The following is a 20965-nucleotide window of genomic DNA, read 5'->3' as shown; positions in this document are numbered from 1 at the left end:
GTCCATCAGCCCGTCCAGTCCATCAGCCAGTCCAGTCCTGTCCATCAGCCAGTCCAGTCTATCAGCCAGTCCAGTCCATCAGCCAGTCTAGTCCTGTCCATCAGCCAGTCCAGTCTATCAGCCAGTCCAGTCCAGGCTCCAAATACCAACTGACGTATTGCACTTCTTTCCGTTTTCATTGTCTCTACTCAAGCCCATTCCAGAGACTACACAGACCAGTGTAGTAGCTTCCCAGCCGGGCTCCACATTCTACTCCTTTTACCTACAACCCAGTCTTCACCCCAGGAGCTCGAAGAGGGATCTTTCAACAAAGACCATAAATCAGATTGTGTCACACACCCTCCCCCGAGACACTTAATCGCAGCAGGTTTGCAGCAGGAATCTGGATGAACTGGGATGAAGTCAGGCTGTGTTCGGGGAGCTGGCACCTGGGCACTGGGCAGGTGTGCCATCAGTTCAGTGTCTGGTGCTTAGATCAGCTGAAACAGAGACAGCTGCATTGTGGGGAGAGGTGTCACCTCATGGAGTCCATCCAGGTTGGGCTCCACACCAGATTCCCCCTGGCCTGGGAGACCCAGTGCGACAGGATCCTTGCCAGGTTTTCACTTTTTTTTTTTTTGCCCCTGCCCCCTGCTCTCTGCATTTTGGCTGCACCTGTGTCCCACTATTCCGAGACCACCCTATCCAAATTGGGCTCTGCTCCTCTTCTAACTGATCACATCTCTGCTTTGTTCTTTTGGTTCTCCTCCCAGTTGGATCATTCATTTATTCCTGTGCTTATTTATTGTCTAGCTCTGAGCTCCCTGAGGTCTGGCTTATTCCCTGCCTTTCTTTTTTGGCCTGAGGTCAGCATCTGCTGGGATTGTCTCAAGGCACAAACCCTGCAGCCTGCAGAGGCAACTGTAGGTTGCTATATTTGCACCTGCCCAGAGGAGTCAAAGAAACAAACCCCAGGCCCTGAGCTACAGAGTTAACTGGCTCGTAGAGGAGGCCAACTCAGTGCAATTAACTCTGACATGGATGTTTGCATGGTTTAAAAAAAAAATTAACCCAAAAAGACTGCTTTATACCAAATAAGACTTTTGATGGGAATTTTGATGGAAATCATGTTTTGATGCAAGTTCAGGTGCAGGTAGGGCTGGGGATTTTTTGTCAGAACACACAATAATTCTGCCTCTTATTTTAGAGCTTGTATTTCAATGCCGTATGGTGTAGGAAAACATAAATATTCATCTTAATACACTTTTGAGGCATCAGAGCCATTACAGACCTTGTTTTATAGTGTTTTAAAAGCATTAGTCCTTCACGACCCATTTTTAAGAGGACAGACTGGAGGAGCAAAACCATTAGTAGGTTTGGGACTCATTTATTTTCACATGGAAACAGAGGCATAATAGTAGGTCTTGCTGTTAAACATGACCTTCCAACTGCAGGGTTAAAACCCTCAGGGAAGTGGCAGGATTTACTAACCTGGGCCTGATTAAAATGCCTGGTGGTGGCTGCCAGCTTGGACTGACAGTGCCTGCAGAGGGGGCAGGTCGGAATACTTCCCTCCCACAAGGGGGCCCAGAAAGGCCAGCGCTGCTCCCCGTGTGCCCAGCAGGTCGAGGGATGTCCTTTCCGTGGCTCCTGGGAAGAGAGTATCCCCTGAGATGCACGCGGCTCCTGCAGAAAGAATTTGGAATGAAGGGGCTTTGTGGTGTGATTCACATACACATTTTCTTTTATTTATTTTTTGTTTGTTTGTTTAAATAGAGATGGGATTTTGCCATGTTGCCCAGGTTGGTCTCGAACACCTGGTCCTGGGCCCAAGTGATCCTCCCACCTCAGCCTTCCAAAGTGCAGGGACTACAGGCATGAGCCATCGCGCCAGGCCCCTTGCGTATCTTTCTAAAACTATAAATGCATGCTCGCATTTCATTTTATACTTTTATGACTTTGAGAGGTCAAAGGACAAGTATTCATCCATTTTCTTCAAGTGAGAGAGTAAGGGAGAAATGCTTAATCATTTGTCCTGGTTCATTCACCCAACTGGTAGAAAAGCAAGACTGAGTCCCAGTCCCTGGGGACCTCGCAGTCTCCCACTGCACACATCGGGATTGAAGATGGACAGATGAAATACACACTCTGTTGGTCTAATTCTTATTCCCTTATTCCTTCCTGCATTCCACAGACAATTTCCACCTTCAAAACGTTCTTTCTTGGGGTTACATAAAGAGACCCGTCACCTTAATGGGTGGTGGGAGAGATCTGATGGGCAGGTGTGCACGAGGATAACATGGCCTAAGGGGACATTCAGGCTGATGAGAGTCTGGGGGTGCCAAGTACAGAGCTGAGAAAATCCCCCGCACCCAAGTAACTCATAGCCATGGGGGCTTTGGGGCAGGTAGAGAAGGTTTGACCAGGTGTGATAGGGTATGGAGGTGGCGGGATCAGGTGGGCTGTGTTCACCTTGGTCTGGAGCAAAGAGGCTTCTGAGAGAAAGGGACTCCTACTATGTGAAGGGAGCAAGGGACAGGGTCGGATGTTGGGGGAGGTTGGAGGTGGGGATGTTTGCTCCACAGGGAGGGAGATAGTCGGGGTTCTTTGAGGAACACACGAGGATGACTGCCAAGCCTGGACGCTGTGAGGTTGTTGCCAAAGCTGAATTTAGAAGTCATTGGCATCCCATTGATCAATCCTGACTGTGAGCTGGACCCCGGGACATGGTTTCTGACTGTCCCTGGAGGTGCGGTGCTCCAGAGTCTGGTCATCTGTCCTTGTGTTTAGCCCTGATAGGGAAAGAGGGCTTAGTGCATCTCTTCAGCTATGCTGGACACCAGCCTCGAGGGTAGAACCAATCTGTGGGTAACAAGCTTCCTGGCACGTTTTCTCACTTCATGGAGGTCAAACCACATTCAAGGGCAGGGACTTGACCCTGTTTTGCCACTTGCTGGTTCTGTGTCTTCAGTTTCTCAGCTTCTCTGAAGAAGTTTCTCTGACTCAGTTGTATAGGTGATGATATCTACCTATGATGTCATTCATCCACTTTTCTGACTAGTCCATCCATCCCCACCTATCTACCTATCACCCATTCATCCATCCACTCACCCATCCATCCTACCCATCTTTCCATGCATCCATTCACCTGCCTACCCACTTCATCCATTTGTCCATCCATCCATCCACCCACACGCTTATCCATCTATCGATCCATCTGTCCACCCACCCATCTACCCATCTTTCCGTCCACCTACTCGCTTGCCTACCAACTTCTCCATTCATCCATCCATTCATCAGTCCATTCATCTATCCCTCCACTCACCTACCCATCCATCTGCCCATCTGTATATCCATTTATTCATTCATCCACTATCCATCTACTTATCTACTCATCTATTCACCCACTTGCCAACTTACCCTCATCCAACCATCCATCCAGACATCTGTTCATCTCTCTATTATCTATACATTAATCGTGTCCATCCAATTCATCCACCGACCTATCCATTTATCTACTCACCTACCTATCCATTTATCTACTCACCCACCCACCATTCTGTTTATCCACTCACCTCTCCATTCATCTACCCCACCCATCCAGAGCAGTGCTGTATGTAAACATTTTATGACTCTAGGCCCAACACCAGTGCTCCAGTGTGGAAAGGACAGCATGAGACTCAGGGCAAGGTGGACTGCCCAGTAGTAAAAACAAAGTGCTCAGGAATGCCTTTGGGAGGGACGAGCGTGTACAGGTGTGTGGACAGCACATTCCTGAAAACAGCTTTGGCCAAGACCCTGCAGTGGGAAAGAACTTGCTTGGGTTCTCCCAGATGCCAGGGATAACCAGATGGAGGTGTGAGTGGGAGGTGCATAGTCCAGGAGAAGAGGTAGTAAAGTTAGGCTGGAGATAGGAGCCAAGTCCCTTGAGCCTCATGTTCTAAATCAGGGGTCTGGGTTCTGTTCTAAATGGGGAGAACCTTTAAGGAGTTTTAACAAAGAAGTTTCCATGATTGCTGTTGTTAAGAAGAATCCTTTGGCTGTTGTGTGGATAACTGTCTTTAGCAAGGAAGGAAGCAGGGCTCACACTGGAAGGCTGCTGCCATGTCCATGGGATACTCAGCCATGGGCATGAGACTGGAGAGCCATGGTCAGGTTGGAATCTGCCTTGCTGCTAGGTGTTGGGTGTGCAGGTCATGCCTGGGTTTCCAGTCTAGCCCACTGAGTGGATGGCAAAGACTACAGGAGGCCATGGGCTTTTGCATGGCACACTGCCATGCCTGCAGCTTCAGACATGGGTATCACATGCACCCTGCCTACCTGGCATGGCCATGACTAAGAGAAGAGCAACCTGGCCGCACAGTGCAATACAAATTTAGTGGCAGCTGCTGCTGTTATTTTATATGAACATGGCAGTGAATTTTGATGACTTCATTTAAAATGGATTATGAACAGGGGACAGGAAGCAGATGCTTTGGGGTGGTTTCGCAGCAGCACTCGGCTCCTTCTTGACAGAGCACAGGCTGGGTACAACCCTCACCCTAAATTTAGCTCCTGGCACATTTGGGCTGGGATGAAAGCTGAGAAGCACAGGTCATGGGTGTGCTATGATCTGAATAATACCCTCTCCAAATGGTGTCTTGCAACTTGCCACAGGCCCAGATAATCCATCATGCTACAGTACAAGGATTCCAAGGTGGGGTGGGTGGAGGCTGCAGTGAAGCACCCACACACTAGGTCAGATGTAGCCCCATCCTGGGTCTCAGCATCTTGAGAGGATGTGTGTGAGCCGTGGAACATGGTGTGTGACTCATGGAAGTGCCCCATCGCTGTGATCTGCTGTTACCACCATTTTTGGCCTTCAAGGGTCATTGTGTCTTCGTGATGTCATGTGCTAAGGCTGCCGTCAGTTCTTCCTGGAGAGTTGCAAGTCTTGTGGGCTTAGATCTCCCCTTGTGCTCCGTGATGCCCCTAATAGCAAGAGGTGGGCCATCACGTCAACTAAAGTGCTGAGGATGATGGGGTGGGCAGCAGAACCCGTATGTCAACTGCTTGTGCTCTCTTGGGCACTGCCCAAGGGCTTGGCCCTCCCAAGTCCTGAGAAAGGCACCAAGGTCTTTATCAGGAAGTGAGGCCACTTGAGGAAAAGGAAATAGGATATCCAAGACCCAGCAGTCTTCTGTTGGGCACATGACTGAGCCCTGTGCTAGGGAAGGCCAGAGTCAGCCTGGGAGGGCTTAGCCTCCAGGTTGCTTGTGGCTAGGTTGAGAACGCTTTGCTTAGGAGCAGGTGTTTGAAAAGCGGGTCACCGTACATTGAGTATTTACTGGGTGCTAAGTCCTGTGCATTATCCAATTTGATTCCTAAAACAACCCTTTGTGGGTGCTACTTGCATTATTCCCATTTTGTAGCTTGGGAGCTGAGGCCCGCTTACTTGTCCAGTGTCAGTCATCCTGTGGCCCGATTGGGCTCTCAGGCTCCAGCCCTTGGAGTCCACTGAAGTTTATGCAAAGCATGGAAACCAGCTATTGAGACTGCCTCCTGGCTGCTGGGGCCATCGTCAGGGAAATGTTTGCTTAATCCCTCTTGCAGGAACATTTGCACGCAGAGGCAGGCTGTTGCAGAGAGCATAAGTTAGCAGGAAGAGATGTAAGTCCAAAACAGGTATCACCAACCCTGTCAGACTAAGGATAGAGACGAGGTAGACAGAAGTTAAGGAAGGGCCAGCCAGGGGTATCCATCTGGTGTGTATCCAGAGTTTCAAATGATGCTTGGGGCTGGGAAGAGCAGGGAGAACCACACTGGGCAAAGAGTCCTGGGCACAGATTGGCAGATGTTTGAATTCCAGCTGTCCCACCTGCTTATTGAGTGGGACTCTGTGTAAGATCCTTGAAATTCTCTGATTCAATAAAGCAGGAATCAGATGCCTCCCTTATAAGGCTGTTGGTGTTTTTAATGAAATAATGTATCAAGCATGGTTTAAACTCACACCCCCCAGAGGCAAGGAAATATAATAGATGGGCAAAACAGTCCAAGAGGGGAAGGTTGCCTTTATATATACAACTAATATATCTATCTACCCTCCCATTCATTCATCCAGCCACCTACCACCCAACCTCCCATCCTCCCATCCATCCATCCATCCATCCATCCACTCATTATCCATTCACCCACCCACCTATCTGCTCACCCATTCATCCATCCAAATATCCATCTGTTAATTTATCCATCCATCCATCTACCCATTCATCCATTTATTCATCTATTCCTTCCTCCAGTCAATTATCCATCTATCTGTCCATCCATTCATCTATGCGCCCACCTAACCACCCATCTACCCATCCAGTCACCCATCCATTCATCTGCGCATTCACTTGCCCACTTATTCACTCACCCATCCACCCATCCATCCATCTGTCCATTTATTCATCCATTCATTCATCCATCTATCTACCCATTCATTCATCTATTCATTCATCCATCCATCCACCCATCCATCCACCCATTGAACCACCCATTCACCCATCCTCCCACCACCCACCCACTCATCTATCCATTTACCCACCCACCCATTCACTCACCTATTCATTTATCCATCCATCCATCAATTTATTCATCTGTCTTTCCATCCATCCATCTATCCATTCATCTATTCATCTATCCATTTCTTCATTCAGCCATCCATCCTTCCATCTCTCTATCCATGCACTCATCCATCTCTTTATCCATTCATTCATCCATCTATCCATTCATTAGTGTTTCTGCTCATTCACTTATCTATTTATCCATTCATTTATCCACCCACCCATCCATCCATTCATCCAACGATCCATGCAGTTACCCATCCTGCCATCGATTTACCTCCTTCCTTTCTTCCCACCTTTCTTTTTTCTTTCCTTCCTCTCTTCTGTTCATCTCACATTTTTTGTGAGCTTACCACATGCCAGGCCCTGTGCCATGGAAGGCAGCTTCTCTGCCCTCAGGGTCTGCCGGTTTAGCGTTACCTCTTGTGAAGTTGGAGACCAGGATTTGAATGTAGGAATTCCCATTCCTTCACTTTTGTTCTAACCATGGGAGCTGTTGAAGATTTTTAAAGCAGATGCCCTGGTCAGAGCTATAACTTTGGGGTTCAAGAATCAGGAAGGGGAAGCTGGCTAAAGGGGGACCTGCCTGGAGGTTGTTGGAAGAGCTGATAGGATCAGATCTGAGCAAGGGGTTGGGGAAGCAAAGAGGAGGGATCTGAAACCTTCTGTGACTGAGTTGGGCCAGACTGATGGGCAATTTGCCCAGAACCCAACATTCTAGATATGGGAAGCTTCCAGAAACCTGGCTTACTCCTCACCTGCTAGAATGTCTGTCCTGTAGGACTTAGAATACCTTGCTAATTTCCTCTGAGCTTGTTCATCACGTGACCAAATTGGATGAGGGAGGAGAACGTGCAGGGAAGCCGTTTTAATTATCTCTCATCATGAAGTCATTGAGGGGCAGCCGAGCCTGCTGTGCAAACAGCCAGAGCCACTGGGCCATATGCTGGCATCTAGCCAAATGGCTGTCCCTTCTTATTAGCAGGTCACTGAGAGTGTCCAGATTTTCAGGACTACGGGCCAGGCCCAGACCTCCTAGATTGATGGACAGTCATGAACATCTGGGGGTGGGTTTCTGATAGTCGTGGGTGAACCGTGATCTGGATTTCTGCAAAAACAAAAAGTACAGCTCTTGCTGTTCACTCCCTGCGTGCACCACAGGTGTAGTAGGGAGACCAGTGCCTAGTCCCTGCTCTGTGGTGGACAGAGGGCTTGTCCAGGACCCCAGAGGCCATGGGGCAGTGTACTCACACCCCAGCAGCTTTGCCTCCTGTGGTGCCTGCTTCCAGCTGTGGGTGTTTCTCCCTGGGCTCCCCATTGAGAACAGAGAGGGACATTTCACTGGCCTTCCTGTGCTTGTCAGCGTTGGCGGGACCTTTCACTGTGTGGGCCTGCATCCATCTTCCATTTGGGCCACTTCTGCATCTCCTTCCCCAGAAGGCCCTTCCTTCCCTCTGCCTGGATGGAAAGCACGTGTTTCACCCTCTGGACCTTGGTCCCTCTCCCTCAATCCAGCCGTGCATGCGCTCAGTTGGATTTCAAGCTACAGGGCTGAATGTCGGCCACTGGGGGTGGAATCTGAGGCACCTGCTCACTTCACTTTCCTGTTGCTCAAGCTCTCAACTTTGTTGGCTGGGCTGAGTGCTAGTAACAGCACTAGCCATAGTTACAAGGCACTGGGTTTCTTGGGCCATGAGCCAGCAGCCTTCTCTCTGCTGGACTCATCAGATTCGATCTCAGCATTTTTAGCATTGGTAACTTTCCTACTCATGACAGTCAACAAGGACCTTTGAGATCTTAAATAATTTTCTCTTAATCAAAAATATACTATTATTTATTTGCCTCTGAATAGAGAGGTAATATGTGGTCTTCGTAGAAATTACACAAAAGCAAGGGGTAAATGCGTGTACATATGAAAATCATCCAAACCTTCTTCTCCCCCACTCCCCAAGTGAATCACTGTTAACACTGCAGGGTCTTTCTTCTGGGTCAAATAATGTCCCCTCAATTTCATGTCCAACTTGAACCTCAGAATGTGACCTTATTTAGAAATAGCGTCTTTGTGGGTTTAATTGGTGTGGTTAACATGAGGTCATGCTGGATTAGTATGACCAATGGCTGATGTCTTTATAAGAAGAAGGAGGGGGGATTCAGACACAGGAACCCACTGAGGCACACCAAGAGAGGAAGGCCACACACAGACGAAGGCAGAGAATGGAGTGGAAGAGGCAGGGAGGGTCCTCTCCTAGAGGCCCTGGAGGGAGGAAGTGCTGCCACAGCCCTAATTTTGGACTCTTGGCCTCTAAGATTGTGAGAGAATGAATTTCTGTTGTCTGAAGTCACCCATTGTGTATTAAGCAGTCACGGCAGCTCCAGGAACATGGGACGCATCCTGTATTTTCAGTCTGTCTCCCTCCCGTTACTGAGAGTGGAGGCAGATGCCCAGGAAGCATCCTACACACATCACACGCTCCGGGCTGGTGGAGCTGTTGGGAGGAGACATTTGCCTTTGCCCTGCCTGCTGAGAGGCATCCCCCCTGGCCATAAAGAGACTGAGAAAGACGCTTAAGGCTGCACCCAGAACTGAGCACCAGTCCGCTTCAAACCTCTCTCGGTCACTGGGTGACAATGGCCGACGCACTCAGCCTCACTGCAGCCTCAGGGTCTCGTCTGTCCCCACGGCCACCATGACTCACACCCTCTCCCGCACTTGGACTCTCCCAGGAAGCTGTGCTCTGAGCTCCAGGGCCCGTGGGAGGCGCCGGGACGCCTGGTCCAGGTCCACCTGGCTGGAGTTTCCAGTGTCTGCTCCCTAGAAAGAGTCTGGCTCTGTTTCCAGAGCTCACGGAGTGTTGCTCATGTTTCATTTCCCCCAACTTCACTCTCCCCACAGGCTCTAAGGAGCCCAGGAGGACCCTGCCAAGGATTGCTGTCTCCCGTAAACCCAATGCCAGGCACTGAAGGTGTCTCAGCAGGGGGCACCCCAGATGGCCTGTCGAGTGGGCCTGAGGGCTCTGCTTCCCCAGGGCAGGGTTGTGGGGCTCTGCAGAACTTCCCACGTGGCCCACTGGTTCAGGGAACATTGACTTCCTCTGGCTGACAGTGATGTGGAGACTCAAGGCCTTGCCAAGGCAACCCCTCCCCTGGCCTCTACCTTGGGCTTCTTCCTAACAGCACAGCCATCCTGGTCGTGGATTGATTGATTGAGACAGAGTCTTGCTTTGTTGCCCAGGCTGGAGTGCAGTGGCATGATCTCGGCTCACCACAACCTCCGCCTCCTGGGTTCAAGCGATTCTCCTGCCTCAACTTCCCAAGTAGCTGGGACTACAGGCATGCACCATCATGCCTGGCTAATTTTTGTATTTTTAGTCAAGACGGGGTTTCACTATGTTGGCCAGGCTGGTCTCGAACTCCTGACCTCGTGATCTGCCCACCTTGGCCTCCCAAAGTGCTGGGATTACAGGCATGAGCCACTGTGCCCAGCCAGTCATGGATCTTGAGGAACACACAGTCCCCCAGAAACCTGGGGACCTTCGTGGAGTGCAGACTGTGGCAGTGTCCTGCTGGAAATGGACAGCCACCCCGTTCTTCCTGCCCTTCCCCTGCAACCCTCCTGCCCTGGCCTCTGCATCCCACAAACACAACACCCTTTGCAGGCCCCGTGGAGCCCCTGCATGGCCTTCTGAGGAAACTTCTTTCTGAAGGGCTTCTCTGGGATGGCCTTGAAGTTGACTGGGGTTTACGTTCGTCGCTCTCCCAATATTCTTTCTTTAAAGCTTCTAAGCAGGAGCCAGTTTTCTTTGTGGTCTGTACAATCTGGCACTGTGCAAATGCTTTGGAAACGGCAGGATGAGGAGCTATATGCTCTAACAGGTGGGCCGTGTGTCATGTCTGAGTCCGAGCTCTCTCTCGCCTCTGCAGACCCTGCCCATGCTCCTCCCCAGCGGCCAGGGGACTCCTGCAGTAGTCCTGCTTCCCTGGGCACAGAGTGGCCCAGAAGGTCTTGGTTTTAAAAGGGACTGTGTTTTATTTTCACGGCTTTCAGGAGTAGGTGGGAATGGGAACAGACTGCCTGGCAGAGTTTCATGGGGCAGTGATTCTTATTAATTGATCACATTCTATCACAGTCGTTTATGAGTCTGCCTCACTTTACCAGCCTGGGGGCTGGGAGGCTCTGACTTTTGCATCCACTCAGGATGATTAGCAAGAGTTTGAACCTCCACGCATGGTCCAACTGGACCCCAAGCTCTGGGTCCTTAATAACGATGCTACTGCTCTCTCAAGTATTTCTAAATTGGCATTGCTAGCCTCTAATAGTCATGGTGAGATTTGGCTGTGGGTAACTAAAAATCCTAAGTTTTTAAAAAAGTTTGTCTTTTCCATAAAAGTCCAGCTAGGTGGTCCATAACTGAGGCAGGGTTCTGTGGTGTCTGAGATGCATGTTCTTCTGACTTACTGCTTCATCATGTGTGGACTCCGTGCTCAATTGCCCTCATAGTCCAAGGCGGCTGCCTCACCTCCACCCATTACATCATCATTCCAATCAGCAGAAAGGAGAAAGGGGCAGGAGAAAGGCATTATTCCCTTTTCCTATAAGGACACTTTCCTTAAGTGGACCTGTTTCTTTTATTTATGTCCCAGTGGTCAGGATCTTATCACACAGCTCCCTTCTTAAGTGGACAGCCATGTTCTTAAACCGTCTTCTTTGTGGACAGCCAGGTGACCAGATGAAGGGCCAGGTTACATTTCAGAGGAAGACAGGAGAACAGGAAGTGGGGGACAATTAGGAGCCCCAGCTACAACAGCCCTTTCTTGTGCCTTTGTTGGGGAGAAGATCTTTTCTGAAGGAAAGTCTGTTCTTGTTCTGCAAGGCTCTGGTATTTGGATCTGAGAGTTAAGGGCTCCATGAAGTGGAAAGTCCAGAGAGTAGGGAGGGATCCTGGAGAGGATTCAGGAATTCTCACCAGGGACTGATAGTCCCTACAGGGCTGGGTCCCAGCCTTCCTGTGAGAGCCACAGCCACTGTTAATGGGTCACCTTGGGGTACGGATGCTCCAAATTTGTGTTGGCTCACTCTACCCCTGCAGCAAGCATGAAGAGTGGCCGTGAGCCCATTTTAAAAGTGGAAAATGTGTGGCTTGGAGGGCGAAGGGGTTGTCAGGGCTGCAGAGCCCGGCAGCACAATTGTCAGGATTCTCGGGTACTTGTTTCAGCTGGTCTGGACTCAGGGACCCCTGCCCAAAGCTGAGATCAGGAGCTGCCTTGTGAGGTCACCTTTCCCAACTTCTCCCCATTCGCCAGCAGTCTGATGGGATCCAGAACTGACTAGAAGGTCCGGGTGCCTCAGAGTCATAAGTTACTCTCCCCAGGAGCCCACGGGAACTGCAGGCACAGTGACTCGAGGCCCAAGCCCCCACTACACTTAGATCTTGGAATTTGGGAGAGAGCTCAGCTCGGGCGTGCATGGTGAGGACACGTGGCTCTTGGCAGAGGGGAGGCTGAGGATCCATCCTTGGTATGGTTTCTACACACTGTCCCAGAGAGTTCCTCACAGGTGCTTTAGGGACTGTCTGATGGGCAGGAGGGAGAGCTGGTAAACCACACCACCCTGGCCCCCAGTGAGTATGAGCATCTCATTTGGGTAAAGTGAGCCAGTTGCTTAAAAAAATGCATCAAAAACCACTGCTTCTCTGGCCTTGGGGGCAGGAGGTATAACACCTGGGGTGGAAGCTTGGAGACAGACATCTCTAGGTTCAAGTTTCAGGTGCAGCTGTGTGATCTTGGACATGTTGTTTGGCTTCTCTGATCCCATCTGGTCACCTGAGTACTGACCGCTGACACTGTTGTGAAGATTGAAGGAGAACCGTAGGAGGTTGTGATACAGGCTACAACATGGAGATACCTTGAGGGCACTGTGCTGAGTGAAAGAAACTGGTCACTAAATGATAAATCCTGTACCGGTCTACTCATATGAGGTCCCTAGAGTCGTCAGATTCATAGAAACAGAGGGTAGGATGATGAGGGCCAGGGACTAGGGGAGAGGGAATAGGGCATGTGTGTTTCATGGGGACAGCATTTTCAGTTTGGGAAGATGAAAAAGTTCTGGAGACAGATGGTGTAATGGTCACCTAACACTGTGAATATACTTGATGTCACTGACCTGTACACTTAAAAATGATGAACATGGTAAATTTTATATGTATTTTGCCATGAGTAAAAACATTTTTTTTAAAAAAAGAGATAACGTAGGGAGATCATGGACCCCAGATCACCATCCAGGAGACTTGATAAATGGCAGCTATTAACAGATTTGACCCAACACTGCTGTTTGCATATATTTTTTACTGTGGTTTCATTCTTTTGACATAAATGCCCTCATAAGAAAATTCAAAGAGAGGAAGGAGTATGGCTACTGCATGCTAACATGTATATTAGGGTGTTATGTTCTCACACAGTGATCCCTTGTATTTTCATTTGACAAAGGGTAGGCACTTGCCCAGGGTTATGCTCTAGTACATTTGGCTCTGGGGTCCACCCTGAGCCCAGGCACCCACTTCCTACACTGGCCTGCCGCAGCCTGCTGGCCTCCAGTGCAGAGAAGGACTTCCAGGTTCCATGTCCCTGTTCAGCCCCATTTGTGCACCCGTAGACAGAATTCACACAGATGTGATCTAGGGAGAGTAGATTGTGGATTTGTGTCTTTTTCTCTACCTCACCTTTTTAGACCAGCCATTGGCATGCATGCATGTATATACATATTAATATATTGAGATGGGGTCTCACTGTGTTGCCCAGGCTGGTCTCAGATTCCTGGGTTCAAACAATAGCACCTCAGCCTCCTGAGTATCTGGAATTTCAGGTATGCATCCTCACACCCTGCCTATGAGTGTATTTATCTTGTTGGTAATTGTGCCTTGTGTCCTGGTGGGGAGGGGGTGTGTGCCCCTATGTCTGAACATTCCAGAGTGTGAGGTCCAGGCCGTTTCTACCATTCATATTTTCAGTGGCCCTGCAGCCAGCGTCCCTGGGCACCACTCACATCCTTCTCTGACTCATTCACGCAGCATCAAGCCTCAGAGCAAGGTCCCCCTTCACCCACTCAGAGGCCCAGCTGTCTGTATGGTGCTCAATTTGTCTCCCAGCATCATGCACTTGTTGACATTCCTGGTGGTCCTGAAACAAGCTGGCATCAGGCTTGCTTGCTCGGGGAAAGGACTGGCTCTCCCATTCTGTAATTAAGATCACAGCCAGACTGCACAGTTGAGGGTGGCTTGCATCACTGGACGTGGTACATCCCTGCCCAAGCTTCTCGGACCCTGAACTGCACACTTGCCATTTACCTTTCAAGGTAAAGGTGCTGGATTCTAGTGAGTGCCGTGGCTGCTCTGCAAAGCACAGGTCTGTGGTCAAATCGCATTGGAAGCGCTACCTGCTTTACTTCCTTCCTGGACCCTCAGAATGTACTTAAGGGCCTTTAAGGTCCTGGATAAGGCCTGCAGTGCACTTTAGGGCCTTTAAGGTCCTGGTAAGGCCTGCAATAAAAAAGCCCCTTAGCTTTGTTTGACCTGGCGTTTCCCAAACATGACTGTAGAACCTGTTTTGCACAGTCATCTTCAAGGGTCTCCAGGGTCCCGCGGAGCTCACTTTGGGAAGTGGCAGGAACGGGTGGGTTCATCACCCCCGCCAGGCCCTGACATTGCCCGTCTTTCAAACCCCCCACCCCACAATTCCTGGCGGCTCACGGGCAGATTCTTTTAGCCCATGCTGTAAGGCACATTTTGATAAAATAGGAACTCGTTGCTGGTATTTAAAATCAGGAGATTTCACATAAAAATCCAGAGTTCTGGCTTCTTTTTTAGGCAGCAGTGATAAGATTGCTGTCGCTAAGCCTCCGTGGAGAGACGGCTGTCCTGAGAGGGCCTTTCGTCTTCTGTTTCATTGGCTGTGAAATGAAGCCCAGCGGACCTCAGACTCCTTTTGGGAACTGGGAATAGGTGTGGGGCCGCCCTCCCTACCGCAGGCATTGCCATGCCTTCTAGCAAGATGAAGCCACACCCCAGCTGGCTGGTCCCCTCCAGCCACGGTCACCTCAGCAGCCCTGGGCTCCCCAGGTCTCCTGTAGCTGTGAAGCCTGGGAGGACGTGGTCTCCTGGTGGGCCTCCACTGGGAACCGTCTCCAAGCCCTGTCCCCCTCTTTGGTCCAGGCCTTGCTGGGCAGGCCCTGGGCTGGCTCTTGGCCCACCCCTGCAGCCAGATGATGAGGACTGGGTGGGTGGGGGCACCCCAGGCAAAGCCAGGCTGGTTCCTCTCTGTGGGGATGTGGGAGAGTTTGCGTGGTAGACTCTGCTTGTGAACTCGGAACCTGAGTGGAGTGAATTGAGAGGGAGCATGGGAAATTCAGGAGCAGAGATGAGACCCTGGATGGGGTCGCTGCTGAGCGCAGAGAGATGCTCGGGCAGGTTTTCAGTGCTGGTCCTCCGTTCCAGAGCAATTTTAAATTAATTTAAAATGCTGAGTGGGGTAGGGGGGCAGCACCCTCCCTGGCAGGGGATCTGGCAGTCAGGCACATTTCCCCCTATTTTTAACGCTGACAGCAGATCCTGGGATTGACGGTTTTGCCTCCTGGCATCACTTTCTTGCTGAAAATCTCAGAGAGGAGGCCCTGCTGCTGCCAACCCCGTCACCACCCTGTGAGACAAGGCTGCATTTGGGGGACCCTGTCTCATTAGAACCTCAACAGAATTGCAGCGGTAGGAGGCGTGGACCTCATCAAGTGCAGAGTGGGCAGGAGGGACGGCCTCCTGCAGGGTGCCATGGTGGGACTCCATAGCTGAGGCCTGGAACGTAGACCTGTGTCTCTGTCTCCCTAGCACACTCCCAGGACCCTGTACTGGGGTGGGGGTCGCAGCACAGTCGAGGACCCTCACAAGATTGATGATGGGCCGGGGAAGAGGTCCCCTCCTCTTGATGGGGGCCTCCACCCCTCCTCTGTAAAGTGATGCCATCTTGCTCAGGGATGGGAATGCCCAGGCCCCAGCTGCAGTCCTGCCCATCCTCAGATCAGAGAGCAGCAGCCAGTCCCCGTGGCAGCAGGCTCTTTTATGAGCACAGAGAAACTCTTAAATAGCACCACGGGCCTTGAACCATGCTCTGGGCCTGGGAGGCACCGAAGGCTCTCCATTGGACGACCTCGTTCATGCTCACAGCACCCAGTGGTCCTGTTCTAGCCCCCATTTTTCAGAGAAGGGTGGGAGGGAGAGTGTGGTGCTTTACATTGGAACATAGACCTCGGAGCGCTGGCTCCTTCCCAGCTGTGTGGCCGGGAGCAGGTGACTGGACTATCTGTGTCATGGGGATGATGACGCTGCCTTCTGTGCTGAGATGAGGTGGCCGCTAGGCACCTGGGGTCCGTGGAGTGCTGAGAGCAGGGCTTGGGACACCAGCAGTTGACCTGTGCTTCCCAGCGTCATCCTTGTTATTGATTGACAGATGAGGCCGAGCGCAGCAGCTCATGTCTATAATCCCAGTGCCTTGGGAGGCCGAGGTGGGAGGATCGCTTGAGGCCAGCCTGGGCAACATAGCAAGGCCCCATCTCTACAAAAAATGAAAAACTAAAAATTAGCCGGGCATGGTGGCACATGCCTGTAATCTCAGCTACTTGGGAGGCCGAGGCAGGAGGATCGCTTGAGCCTGGGAGGTTGAGGCTGCAGTGAGCTGAGACCGCACCACTGCACATCAGCCTGGGCGACCGAGTGACACCGTGTTTCTAATAATAATAATAATACTAATTTACAGAAAAATAACCTGAGGCATTGAAGGCTCAGTTGTCCTCCCAGGAACCCCTAAGAAGAGGGGTGCCTCCGTTTTCTGCCACGGTAGAAAGACCCCACCACCGGCACCCTCTTTAGCTGACTTTGCCTGGGGGTGCCGTCCCACTGGAAGTGCACTCTAGACTCTCCAGTTCACTTTTCTGCCCTTCCGCTTTCCCAGGGACCCAGTTCAGGTCTCTCTGGGCTCGGCACCAGCCTCTGGAAACCTTGGCGGCTGCCCTTGGCCACCTGTTTCTCCAGTGTCGGGGGACGGGGAACAGCGTCTCCAGGGTGCTTTCCTCTGACGGCTCCGTTTCCTGCCCCCAGTGTGTTGCTTGTTGTTTCATTGCAGGAAGCTCGGAGACAAACACTGGCGGTTTCTATCCAGCACCACCTCTCCGGTGTCTATTTTCAGCCTCTGCTGCAAACAACTTGGAAGTGGGCTGTCCTTCTCGCTTTGTTCTGTGCTGCTTATTTCCATCTCTATGTAATTATGGGAAATGTGCATTCATTCACCCGGGGCCGTCCGTTTCATTCTGATTTTCCCTGGCTTGGCTCGTCTTTCCATCAATCAATCCTGGGTTTTATTGGCATCTCAGTGTCACCAGGTTGTCTGCCATTCCTGCCTCTGGTCTCTGGGAACGGTCTTTGTGGGTGGTTTGGAGGCATCCCCACCCATTTCTTCCAACACCCCCTCTCTATCCTCGGCACCTAAGATGGCCCCGTGCTGGCCCCGGGGCCAACAAGCACATTCCACTGGAAGTTCACGAAGCCGAGTAGGAAAAATGCCACGGACTTGGAGATTTGGAATAGGCCTGATGTTATCAGAGTCCATTTCTCTGTGAGAAGGAGAAACTATTCTGTTCTGATGAGTCCTTCAGCGTGAAATTATGTCTCCCCTAATCCACTCCAGTGGAAAGTCCTCTCATCTTCGAAGTTTATTGTCCTCTGGTTGAAACCCATTTTCTCTATACCTCATTTTAGAAAAAGATTTTCTTTTCTTTTCTTTCTTTTTCTTTCTTTTTGTTTTTTTTTTTGAGACAGAGTCTTGCTCTGTCACCCAGGCTGGAGTGCAGTGGCACGATCATGGCTCACTGTAACCTCTGCCACCCGGGTTCAAGCGATTCTCCTGCCTCAGCTTCCTGAGTAGCTGGGATTACAGCTGTGTGCCACCACACCTGGCTAATTTTTGTACTTTTAGTAGAGACGGGGTTTCAGCATCTTGGCCAGGCTGGTCTTGAATTCCTAACCTCGTGATCCACCCGTCTCAGCCTCCCAAAGTGCTGGGATTACAGGTGTGAGCCACTGCGCCCAGCCCTATTTTATTTTCATAAGAAGAAATTGGGTCCCAGTGATTTGGTCATATAAATTGGCATAACTCTGGTGAAAGCAATTGGCCAGACACGTGCCCAGGGCCATGGGGGTGCTCAGACCTTTTGACCTGGCATTTCCGCTCCTGGGAATGTAAAATATTCAAATGAAGAAAGGTGCCACCTGCGTGAAAATGTTCTCCGCCGTGTTATTGATCATGGGGAAAGTTGAAAAACATCTCAGCTGGACTGAGATGATCCCTGTCTGAGGAATTTGTCATGTAAAAGAACAGCATGTGTCCTCCAGGAATATTACGTAACATCCCACGAGATTACTCAAAGGGCTGCCGCAGGAGGGCCAGGTGCTCAGTGTGGGGAGTGAAGGGCAGTGCCCGGCGTGGAGCCTGTGTTTCCAACTCCTCCACTGTGGCCCCGAACCCCATGGTTCCAGTGAGTTTGTGCTATGTCGAGAAACGTGCCCAGCGTTTTAGATGATCCCCTTGTCGAGAATGCTGGCTGTGAAGGCTGGAGTAAGGATTTAGGGGGAGAGATTTTCATGCCCCGCCCCCGGCCCCCCAACCCAAATGGAAAAACGCATGGCAATTTCAGGTAGAAACTGAACAGCTTGAATGCTATTCAAGGCGTGCTCTGCTGACCCAATTAGGAAAATGGGGCATTCATTAGATTTTTCTTTTTAAGCAGAGTATTAATGAGTTGAACTAATGTTGTAGGGGTGCCTGTGGCAGGGAGAACACACTGCCAGAAGAGTCCTCCTGTCCAGAGATGTGGGGAAGCCAGGCGAGGGCTGGGTGTGTGTGGATGGATGTAGGCGCCCACTCATCCCCCAGGGAGCTCCCACCACCATGGGGACTCAGATGGGACAGGGGATGGTGCACGCAGCACAGTGTGGTCCTACCCTAGGAAAACTGAGGGCTCACTGGAGAATCGTCCACGAAGGCCGTGTCCCCAAACTGAGGAGGAAGATGAAGATGGAATGGCCACCCACCCAAGGAGATGGCATTCACAGGCCTTCCGACGGAAGCACCAGGAGACATTCGTGAACTCCTGGGCCCTGAGCACCAAATTGGGAGGGCTGGAGCAGTTCTGTTTTAGGGAAGTTGACTCGTGTGTCCTCTAAGAATCGGTTGAGCCCTGTATCAGTCTGCCGTGTGCAGAGAGCCCTGCAGGTGGGCTGGGGGGCATTCAACAGCAGACCTCTATGTTCTCACAGTCCTGGAGGCTGGAGCTCGAGATCAAGGTGTCGCAGGGCTGGGGCCTCCTGCAGCCTATCTCTGCGGCTTGTAGGTGCCGCCTTCTCCTTGTGACCTCACAGGGTCGTCTCTCTGTGCGTGTCTTTGTCCTCATCTCCTCTTCTTCAAGGACATCAATGAGAATGGATTTGGGCCCACCCTAGTGGCCTCCCTTTAACTTAACCACCGTGAAGGACTCTGCTCCACATGCAGTCCCACTAGGAGTCAGGACCTCACAATACGAATTTCAGCTCTGTCTACAGCGCCAGCCATCCATAAACTCTTCCCAAAAGCCACCAAGACTTGCTTCCCTTCCTCCTCCTGGGGCCCACCAAGCCCACCCCATAGGAGCCCAGCCCACCCCATAGCAGCCCAGCCCACCCCTTAGCAGCCCAGCTCACCCCATAGGAGCCCAGCCCACCCCATAGCAGCCCAGCCCACCCTAATAGCTGTCTTTGCAACCTCCCGGTCACAGTCACCACCTGAGCATCTCCACTGCAGCCTCTGCTCCCTGACCCCATGACCTGAAACCTGTACCTTCCAGCCTCAGCTCTGGGCTCACACCCCAGCCTTCCACATGCTGTGAGAGTCCAGGGTCTGCCCAGCCCGCTCTGGGAGTCTGAGGCCCAGGGTGTGGTGTGGGCAGCTCTGTGCAGATGCGAGCCACACCTGTGTTAGGGGTATGACACTGCGTCAGGGTAGTCAGATGACACGAGGGAATGGCCGCCCAGCCCGGCCCCCTGAGCCTGTGGAGTGGAAGGTTCCACCGTCCGTGTTATTCTCACAGATCCCCATGCAAGCTCAGATGCTAAGAGGAAACCGTGTGGAGGGAGCTTCACCTCGGCCGTCTCTTGGGCCTCTGGGTAGGGAGACCTGCGTGCTGCCCCCCACCCCTCTGGGAGCCTCCAGCAGTGTCTCCTTTAGCTTCAGGACAGGGCTCAGCTTCCTTGCCGAGTTCCATTTAAGCTGCACGGGAATCCCAGGTGGCACAGCAGGGAGCAGGACACACTCCTGGCCGAGGGACCTAGGCTGAGGCTCGTGCTCGCTCCAGGGCAGGAGCTCACAGTGCAGGGCTGCTGACCCCTCCCTGTGCCCAGTTCTCTTCTGCTTTTGAAGCTAAAGGAGCTCCTGAAAGGGACAAGTGCAGAGAGGGCCCTAGAACACCATTTGCACATGGAGAGACAGTGGCTCAGACAGGTTATGCAGCCTGGCCAAGGTGGCACAGCGAAACCCCAGTGCTGATTGAAGCAGAGTGGGCCATGGGCCTCCATGACTCATAGCTTGACCACCTCGGGGTCACCATGGTGCTGCAGAAAGGTCTGGAGCCTCCCGGCAGGGAATATGCTTTATTCCCTGGAGTGTCTGTCTCTTTCCAGCATGGGTTTTGGCCCCAAGTCAAGGGAAAGCAAAACCATCCTCAAATTTTACTAAAAAGAAATTAGTAAAATGTTTAAATATTTTAATAACATAATGAGATTTCATATACTTGGAAGTAAATGCTTGGTGAGTTGTCAGATATCGCCAATATTGCGTTTGTTCTGTTCGTGATTTGAGCAAGCATGGGCCAAATAGCTGTGACACCCATCCAGGCTTCAGGGCATGTGGAGTAGAGAGAGACAAGGTCTCTTGTCCTGCAGGAGCCCAGGGTTAAGGGAGAAGGGCAGTTAGGTCCCAGGAATAAGGGCAGTGACAGCACAAGGACCGTGTGTAAAGGATGGTTTGGGAGGGTGTGGGCTCTAGGGATGTCTGCCCAGGTCGGTGACAGTAGCCAAGACTTGGAGAAGATTTGGGAGCTGATGAGCAGACACGCACAGTCAGGGTTGGGGTTGAGGCCTGAGAAGGTCTGTAGATCAGAAGTGGCACTGCATGCTTGGGTCCTGAAGAGAAGCAAGAAGCCAGGCAGGAGGAGCAGTCACGTCATCCTGGCTTTGCGGGCTGGAGACTCACCCCGATTCTGCAGTAGCTGGCTCTAGTGCCTAAGGGAGAAGCAGACAGAAAGGGGCCCTGGACCTTCCAACAGTGATTGCAGGCAC

General features: G+C 51.4%; 1 protein-coding gene across 1 annotated transcript in view; it reads left to right on the top strand.

The window, feature by feature from the left end:
• Positions 1-20965, top strand: part of SHANK2 (SH3 and multiple ankyrin repeat domains 2) — a 697015-nt gene that overhangs the window by 299690 nt on the left and 376360 nt on the right. The gene's annotated exons all lie outside the window — the stretch shown is intronic.

Source organism: Pan paniscus, chromosome 9, assembly GCF_029289425.2.
Source record: "Pan paniscus chromosome 9, NHGRI_mPanPan1-v2.0_pri, whole genome shotgun sequence".
Lineage (NCBI taxonomy): Eukaryota > Metazoa > Chordata > Mammalia > Primates > Hominidae > Pan > Pan paniscus.
This window is presented reverse-complemented; position numbering and strand designations above follow the sequence as displayed.